Genomic DNA, 9,897 nt, shown 5'->3' with positions numbered 1-9,897 from the left:
AGATGAAAATACTATAATCAGTTAGTTATCTTAATTATAATCACACTGCTATTTTTACTACTACTAATGCTACTACTACTAGTATTACTACTACTACTACTAATAATAATAATAATAATATTACTACTACTACTACTACTACTACTACTACTACTACTACTACTGATTATTGTTATTATTATTACTACTACTACTGAGATTATTATTATCATTATTATTAGTCACTGTTGTCATTATCATTACTTTCATTACTGCTGGTACAAACCAGTTTCATAAAACTACATGTTAATGTAAACATGTTAACATGTTAACATGTTTACATGTTAATGTTTTCATGTGTTCATGTTTTCAGGTTTTATGTTTTGTTTTATGTTCTTATGTTCATGTCTTCATGTTTCATGTTTCATGTTTTCATGTTTCATGTCTTCATGTTTCATGTTTCATGTTTCATGTTTTCATGTTTCATGTTTTCATGTTTCATGTTTCATGTTTCATGTTTTCATGTTTCATGTTTTCATGTTTCATGTTTTCATGTTTCATGTTTCATGTCTTACATTGTAGTAGTGGTAGTAATAGCAGTAGTATCAACAGTAACAGCAGCAACAGTAACAGTAGTATTACATTTTACAGAACAGGGATCATATTAATAGATGTTTGGTTTTGACCTCGTAAACGGTAAACCATAAAACAACTAGAGGCAAATAAAAATCACAACTTGGGTGGCATTGCATTGTATAAACACCACGAAGGTCGACTCCTGCAAGCGTAGCAACTTGCAATATGCTCGGTGACTGTGTAAGGTTTCAAGTTATAATATATATTTTGCAGTGGCGATGATGCCTCGCTTGCCGTCACCTATTCATTTATCCACATGATCAAAACTTTTATTTCTAAGTTCATGTTTCTAGAGATTTTGAGTTTTTTTTTAAGATACTATATTGTTACAACAAACTGCGATAAAGTTTTTCATCATGGGTAATATTGGTCCCTTTTATATATAGAATATTTATGTCTTGTGGTGGAACGGCTCAGAATACACACACACACACACACACACACACACACACACACACACACACACACACACACACACACACACACACACACACACACACACACACACTCTCTCTCTCTCTCTCTCTCTCTCTCTCACACACAAAAAAAACACATACACACATACACACACACAAACAAACAAACAAACACAAACACAAATACAAACACACACACACACACACAAACACACACTTCCTCCTAATACAAAGTAACATAGAAGGTCCAATGACTCGTATCCTCCTCTATAAACCTCTTGTGTGTGTGTGTGTGTGTGTGTGAGAGAGAGAGAGAGAGAGAGAGAGAGAGAGAGAGAGAGAGAGAGAGAGAGAGAGAGAGAGAGAGAGAGAATGATAATAGTCATAAAAGAAAAATATGTTGGTTTATTCGAGCAATGCACTTTTAGTTTCTTTCCCTTTTCTTCTTTTTTTTTTCTTACGCTACGTTTTCCTATCATGATTTTATTTAACATTTTCTTCTTTATCTTTGAAGCCTGTCTTTTCTTATACGCGCATTAACGCCTTTTCTTGACTTTGTTATGATCACGTAGCACTTAAAGAATGATAAAGATATAATAAACAACAATCTAGCTTATAACTTTACTTATACAAAAATAAACATGAAAAAAATATGATAAAATAATATTGAACCCTTATAGCTTATGACCTAACTCGACACCAAAACCAAACTTGACCTAACTTACAATGTTAACTAATAATCCACCTAAAGGAGGGAGGAAGAAGGGTGGATGGCTGTAGCTCAAGTTATAATACTTTACGTGAGTCCAAACCGTGGAGAATGACGCCCGGTGCTTGCCTTTGATCAGCCTAGAACAGTGGTTCTTAACCAGGGGTGCTCGCACTCCTAGGGGGTGCGAGGCCAGTTCCTAAGGAGTGCGAGGATGGATAATTAAAGCAAAATATAGTTTTATGTACGCGATATTTTTTTCAACAAAAAAAAAAATAATAATAATTCTTTTTGCTACAGCAGTGTTCTGTAAGCTTTGTGAATGAAGATTAAAAAAGGAAAAGGTGGTTTTGTTATTAATACACAGCACATCAACTTTGTATTTTAGCTTTTTTTTTCAGCAATTCAGGGGGTGCGAGAAGTGACTGCTGATCTGAAAGGGATGCATACATTGAAAAAGGTTAAGAACCATTGGCCTAGAAGGAGTCCACTCTCGTCTAACCACCACGGTAAGGGGGACTCAGCAGGTACAGGTGGGAGGTAAGTGGAGAGAGAGCCTAGTGTGAAGTGCCTCCTACTGAACAGGGCAGCTCGACTATCGCCTCGGAATGAGGGCCTCTAGGAAACTCGCTCCTAAACTGGCGGGATCGAGACGGGTGACGTGGCGGAGCGGCTGGCCGGGGCTTGGTCAGAAGGTGACGGCCGGCGGGATATGGGGAGTGGTCATAACAGCTTCCTTCGCATTATCTCCACTTATCTTTGTTTCCTTCCGTTTACTTACTTTTATCACCTGTTGCATGATGAGGCCACTACAATATGTGTAGCACCTGGAGGAATTTGTATTATTCTATTTTACTTCCTTGTGTTTCCTCTTTCTTTCTGTATAATGGCCTCTTCATTTCCTTCAAGTTCAATAATTCATCAGCGTCTGTGATATAGGATAATATGAATCACTCACCCTATGCCAACCTCAGATTCCCTTTAACTGACTCATCCAGGACGTGACTGACACCTCCCTGCTCATTGTTGGAATTGAAATAGAGAAGCATTACCCATTACGTGTTCCCTCTTCTTTCTCCCTTTCCTCTTCCTCCTCCTCCTCCTCCTCCTCCTCCTTCTCCTCCTCCTTTTATAAGGCTGTTATAAGTAATTGTTGTTGTTGTTGTTGTTGTTGTTGTTGTTGTTGTTGTTGTTGTTCTTCTTCTTCTTCTTCTTCTTCTTCTTCTTCTTCTTTTTGTCCTCCTCCTCCTCATCCTCCTCCTATTGTGAGCAGGAAGAGGAGGAGGAGGAGCAGTGTTATGGCCCCGCTGATGCAGTGCGTGGTGGCGACAGAATAAACCACAGATATAGGCCCCGTTTGCATGTGGAAAGGGCATTAAAATCATTCCTAAGACATCAATCCCCTCTCCCTCCCCGCTTCCCCGCCTCCCGTCCCGCTGCGCCGCCCTAACCCTCGCGCCTCCCGCCCATGGGAACGCGCCTCTACCCCGTCAGGAGCTTAGGTGGAAAATGGCGCGAGTTGCTTCTAAGGCCATAAATCGGACAGTCTTCTAGGGAGTTTGTATTTATCTGAGGAAAATGAGTGAAGATCGATGTTATGGTGTGTGTGTGTGTGTGTGTGTGTGTGTGTGTGTGTGTGTGTGTGTTCCAAGGACAAGGGAGTTTCTTTAGTTGCTGGAGTTTAAAGAAAGGAAAAAGGAAAGGAAGAAGTAAAATGTCATTGGGCAGAATTTCTGTGGAGGTCGTTAATATGGAACTAGAAAACACAAAAAAGGTGCGAAAAACAAAGATAGTCTATGGAAACGAAAGGAACTACGTAGTGTGTGTGTGTGTGTGTGTGTGTGTGTGTGTGTGTGTGTGTGTGTGTGTGTGTGTGTGTGTGTGTGTGTGTGTGTGTGTGTGTATCTTCCGCCACTGCTACTACTACTACTACTACTACTACACTTACCACACACATACATCAACTTAAATAATATATGAACGCTCCTAAATTACAGCAAAACTTAATGGGTCGTATAGTTTGGAGTTTTCACGATCTGCATAACGAACGACATGGACACACGCACCTTAAGACAACCCTCAAGTTCCCCTGTGTTGCATTTAAACAAAGCATCATTAAATAACATCTTTATGGCTGTTTGATTTAACTTATCTTTCAGTGTTCGATCATGCAAGTGTTTGATAGCATTGTGGCTCTTGCAGAATATAATATGTAAGGATTTAAATTTGATTTTTTTTTTTAATCTCGCTGTGATGGTTGATTTTTCATTCATTTTGCTATCGTAAATTTATTAAAATCACTCTTAAGTTTGGCGGTATGTTGGTGATGGAGCTTCTCTTCTTCTTTTATACACTTGCGTTGTGGAATGAATGCCTGAGAATGGACGTGTGCTTTTTCTACCTTAGAATTTTAAACGTTACGTGTCTGAAATGTTATATACCTGAGGATTTAAAACAAAAAATTACGTGACTTCAAAATGTTGTATTCCTGAGGAGTTTAAAATTTTATGTGATATTAAGATTCTATCAGAGGTTTTCCATTTCCTTGGCAAAATCATAATCCATTTTATTATAATCACACACTGCTATCAAAACCATAAAATGTGTTGGCATGAGACTCAATCAAAGAATCAATCAATCAACTATAATGACGCTTACTCTGTTATCGAATACGTGCTTACTCTTTTACCAAAATCATGCTTATTCTTTTACTCAGTCAATGAACAAGCTTGTCCTACCCCTTGAATTGGAATCTCCTGACTTACTGATGCTGTTGTGTCTTCTGTAGCAAAATATCACCACTTAATTGACTCTCATGAAGATATCACATTCACCCTTACCTGCATGAATAAAGTGAAATCTCGTCCACTTACTTCCTTACACTGATGTTCCCGTGAGTCTGTCTTCCCGTTGGCTCTCGTCCCTGCCGTGAGATATGGAGAGAGACGAGATGTCCCGGAAAAGATATACTTGTTGGTGAGTAGCTGTGTGACGGAGGAATGGGCGAAAGTGTGTTGGGATGGTATGGTCTTGTATAAGGAAAAAGAAAGGGTGGGAGTTGAAAACTGTGAATGTTATGGGAATGTTGAGGAAAGAAGGAAAGATATGGTGTGTGTAAGAAAGGAGAGATGAATGGATGAGTGGATGGATGGATGGATAGATAGATAGATAGATCGAAGGACATCTTATTGACTACAACACGATAAAATAGATAAATAGATACATATGTTTTTATTGACTATAACACAATAAATAGACTAAAAGAGACAATGTTTTAGGGATTCATCATAATATTTTTGTCAACTACAACACAATAAAAAGACTAAACGGGACAATATTTTAGGGATTCTTCATAAGGAGAAAGTATGTTGGACTATAGATGCAGACACGTGAGAGTTTACATTGGAGAATCCCTAATGAATCTGAATAAGTAACTCCTTGTCATGACTTTTGGATATTATTGTATTTACTACCGCAGGCACTTGACGTATTACTGGGAAGTTTATGGTTATCTATAAAACAGACATTTTGTATGAGAAATGCTTCCTCTGCGTCATTTACGCATATTTAAAAGAGAAACACCACTTTTTTCAGTGCATAGGCACAGTTTAATTTATTGAGGAGATTCTTTGTGAAACAGTTTACTTTAATTATCAGTAAGTATAAAGACAACCTTTTTTTTTTTCACTCATACATCATTTACAGATTTCTGAAAGCAAATAACACTTTTTTTTCCCCTACCGCACAAAAACAACATGTCTTACATTTCACAAAGACAATCCTTATGAAGCAGTTTATAGCCGCCAGTAATTACACCAAGTCGGCGGTGATCGCGAGCCGGCAAGTTTCTGTGACACTCATAATATCGAGATTTACACTCCCGAGACTCACCTGAGCGGCGGAGTTAACTTGTAATGCCGCGAGTATTGAGAGGTAATGCTTTGATCCGGACCGTGTGGAGCTGTGATTGTAGGCGCTGAGGAGGGAGGGAGGTGCTGCTTTCAAGGCGTGGGAGAGAGAGAGAGAGAGAGAGAGAGAGAGAGAGAGAGAGAGAGAGAGAGAGAGAGAGAGAGAGAGATTTTGTATTTTATTGGCTTCAGTAAACAAAAAATTAACAATCATAAAGACACATATCCTTATTTCAGACCAGAAAATACAGACATTCAGACATCTGGACACAGACAGACATAAACATACTGATAGATAGATAGGCAAGGACAGAGAGACAGAGACAATACAGTCAGTCAGATACCCCTTTTTGTCTACAAGTTTTTATTTATTTATTTATTTTTTAACCGAATGGAAATTAACACAAGATGCTGGAAACTTCTATAATACTTATGGCTTTTAGATACACGCGTTTATTTATGGTACAGTAGTTTGCAGGTTCAGTCACGAATCAGAGGGTTGTGGGACTGAGCTTAGCACACAGTTTACCCGATAGTTTGTCCTCCCGTCAGTACATGTTAGTGTAGGTGAATAAGTAGAGAAAGCTGTGGAGATAAACTATAGCAACTTTGACATCACCGTTTTCTTATCATAACTCACTCCTCGTCCTTTTCTCATATTTCTTTCTCCAGTTTCCTTTACAACAGATTATTTTTCTTTACCATTTTATATTTACCATCAATAGTTCTAGGAGCAAAGGGGTAATTGGCATGTGCTCGTATTCTCCAGTTTATTAGTTGCTTGCATAAGTACAGAAACATGTGTTTACTTGTGTAGCATCTGTATATGTGAATATACCTCCTCTGTACCAGTGCCCCCTCCCCGGCTCACAGTGGGCCCTCACCCCCTCCAGGTGGTCCAATGTGCCAAGCTTCTCGGAGTCACGGTGGACGACCAGCTGACCTGGAAGCAGCATGTCGCCAGCACCGTGAGATCAGCTACCTACAGGCTGTACATGCTGCGCAGACTCAGGTCGCTGGGGACGCCGACAGATGAGTTAAGGGGGGTGTACCTCACCTTCATCCTCCCCAAACTCATGTACGCCTCCCCAGCGTGGTCCTCCTCCCTCACACACACTCAACAGCTACAGCTAGAGAGTGTGCAGAAAAGGGCGTGCAGGGTCATCCTTGGCCCTGCATACACCACCTATGAAGAAGCCCTGACCACCCTGAGTCTGTCCAGAATATCCACCAGGCACCGAGAGGCTCTGGAGAAGTTTGGGAAGGGACTACTGCATCATCCGCGTCTCAGAGACATGCTGCCGCCCGACGCGCCTCGCCCTGTCCGTGCCACCAGACACCACAACAAAATAACGCCCCTGAAGGCGCCGCGCACGGACCGGTACAGACTCAGTGCGATTCCCACCATGGTGCGAGCCATCAATCAATAGTATTTCCCTCCTAGATTAGTCTTACCGTTAGGATTAATGTTAAGTTTTTCCCCATCCCCTATGTACATTTTCAGTTTGTCAACTGCCTAAATAATAAACCGTTTATTATTATTATTATTATTATTATTATATTTCAGTGCATGTCCCAGTTTTCTCCCTAACAGATCAGTTCACACAGATTGAAAGCCAGACTTCAAACAGACACACGGATAGACAGACTCAAAGAAAGACAAATAAAAAAAAAGGGGGAGAAAAGCAAGGACAAAGAGACAAGATTTTTCATTCACAGACACACAGACACACACACACACACACACACACACACACACACACACACACACACACACACACACACACACACACACACACACACACACACACACACACACACACACACACACACACACATACACACACACACACGAACATACAGCCACGGGGGGACAGTGGCGGTAATCGGATTATCGTGCCGTCCTGATGAGGCTGGCGGCCCCCGATAACACCGACCGATCGAAATGCCTTAATTCTGCGCCGGTCACTCGTGCCGCGCCCTGCCCCAGTTTGGAAACTCACAGGGAGTCCTACGTGGCGTCCCCCCTTCAGTCCCTTCAAGTTCTCAAGTCCCTCAGCCATTAAAACTCTCAAAGCCTTCAACACTTCAAATTTTCCCCGCCTCCCCCAGTGAAGCCTCAAAGAAATCCTAAAGCTACCAGTCCTTTAAATTCCCCACTAACAATCCCTTAAAGAAATACTGAAACTCTTAAACCCTCAAATTCTTTACTAGCAGTCTTGAAACAAAGAACTAACGACGCCACCTTCAATCCGTCAAACTCTCCAACAGCAAACTTGACGAAACCCAGAAACCCTCCTGAACTTTTGAACTCAAGATTCCAACTTCTGAATTCCAGAACTGATAAAACATTGAACCACCTAAGCCTGTCTAACACAGCATAATTTATTTCTTCGTAAAAGAGACACTGGCCTAGGACAACAAAAAGGAAGGAAATAAAGGCCCACTGAGGTGCCAGTCCCTGAAGAAAAAACCCAAAAGGATTATCTAAAATTGGAGGATAAGTGTCTTGAAGCCTCCCTTGTTTCCTTAACTAGCGCACTCGCAAAAATCTGAAGTACTAATCTGAACCAATGAAGTCATGAAAACCTCATTCCTTCAACTCCAAAATCACCTGAGTCTGTCCAGCTCCGTGACCACCTCGTCTATCTTTACCCTAACCTCTCCGCCTCTAATACTATCAACATTTCAACCTTTCAACACTCATACCAAGAACCCATCACCCTCTCAATCCCTTAACCTATCAGCCTGACAGTCTTTCAAGCCTCTAAGTCCTCAAAGCATCATTCTTTCTGTCTCTCAACTTAGCAGTCTTTCAAATAATTAGTTGGATAATCTCAACTTCGCACTCCCTCAACCCATTAGTCTGCCAACCTCTCAACCCATCAGTCTGTCAGTCTTTCAACTTATCTTTTTTTTTTTAGTTAATCTCTCTCTTTAGCTATAAACCCGCTACTCTGTCAATCTCTCAAACTTAGATGCCTTAAAATAATCAGTCTTTTAACCTCACAACGTCTCAGTTATTCAATCCCAGAGGCTGTTAAATTATTACCCTATCATTTGTTCATCCTCTGAGTCCCTGACTTTAACAACCCTGAATACCACATATCAAGAAAAAATGAACTAATCAATTTCCTAAACCCTAAAACTTTCACTTTATCATTCCGTCAACCTCTCAACTGTACCAACCCTCAGACTCTCAACCCATCAGCCATCCAACCCATCAAACCCATCATCCCCAGTCTCGCGTCCCTGAACCAAGAGTCGAAGTTTAGAAGAACCTCTAAAAGTGTCATCCAATTCACTATCCGTCTCAGGGAACCCTTCTTGCTACCGCTGCTGCTGCTGCTGCTGCTGCTGCTGCTGCTGCTGCTGCTGGGTCCCCTTAGACTCCTCGAACCTTTTGTTGTGTCTTGGGTGTTCTTTCTTTCACTACGTCATGTATTCTTCTCGTATATCTGTTTTTTTTTTTTTTTCACTGCGCCTTTTTGTTTTAATTTATCGTTTTTTTCGTTTTTTTTTTAGTTTATTTCTTTGACCAAAAAAGGGAGTTCCTTCTTTTCTTTTTGCTTTTTATGTCGTTCTTTCTCTCTTTATTCTACGTTTTTTTTTCTTATTCTTATTGAAATTTTTTATATGCTTTTGCCTTTTTACTTGTTTTTATTAAAGATGTGTGTTCTTTCATCCGTTCTTACTTTCTTATTTTTCTGTTCGTTTTTCATACCGTTTATTTTATCACTCATTTTTTTTTTTTTTTATTCTTTATTTTTGTGTGATTTCGTCTTTTTGGTTTTTATTAAAGAGGTAACTTCTTTCATCCGTTCTTTCTTATTTTCTTGTCGTTTATATCTACGTTTTTTCCTATTCTTTATTATCTTTAGTGTGTGTTTTCGTCTTTTGAAGCGGCACGTTATTGCATTTCTTTCACTCCTTATATTTTTATTTCTCTTTATTTGCTTTCTTCTCTCCATGTGTGCTTTCGTTTCTTTTTCTCCGGCCCATTTTCTTTTCTCCTCATGCTGATGTATTGTGCCTGTTTTAAAACGTGTTGTTCTGTCATCTTTGTTTTCTCAGCTGTGTGCATCCCTTATGAACTCTCTGTCTCTCTCTCTCTCTCTCTCTCTCTCTCTCTCTCTCTCTCTCTCTCTCTCTCTCTCTCTCTCTCTCTCTCTCTCTCTCTCTCTCTCTCTCTCTCTCTCTCTCTCTCTCTCTCTCTCTCTCTCTCTCTCTCTCTCTCTCTCTCTCTCTC

The 9,897-nt window shown here is 40.2% G+C and overlaps 1 long non-coding RNA gene across 1 annotated transcript in view; it reads left to right on the top strand.

The window, feature by feature from the left end:
* Positions 1-2,140: 2,140 nt before the first annotated feature.
* LOC135103576 (uncharacterized) overlaps positions 2,141-9,897 on the top strand; it is a 48,010-nt gene continuing 40,253 nt past the window's right edge. Inside the window, exon 1 of the long non-coding RNA XR_010270118.1 lies at positions 2,141-2,249. This is a non-coding gene — a long non-coding RNA (uncharacterized LOC135103576). The remainder of the gene's footprint in view (positions 2,250-9,897) is intronic.

This window comes from Scylla paramamosain, chromosome 1 (assembly GCF_035594125.1).
Source record: "Scylla paramamosain isolate STU-SP2022 chromosome 1, ASM3559412v1, whole genome shotgun sequence".
Lineage (NCBI taxonomy): Eukaryota > Metazoa > Arthropoda > Malacostraca > Decapoda > Portunidae > Scylla > Scylla paramamosain.
Note: the sequence above shows the minus strand (reverse complement) of the source record. Positions and strands in the feature narration are given on the sequence as shown.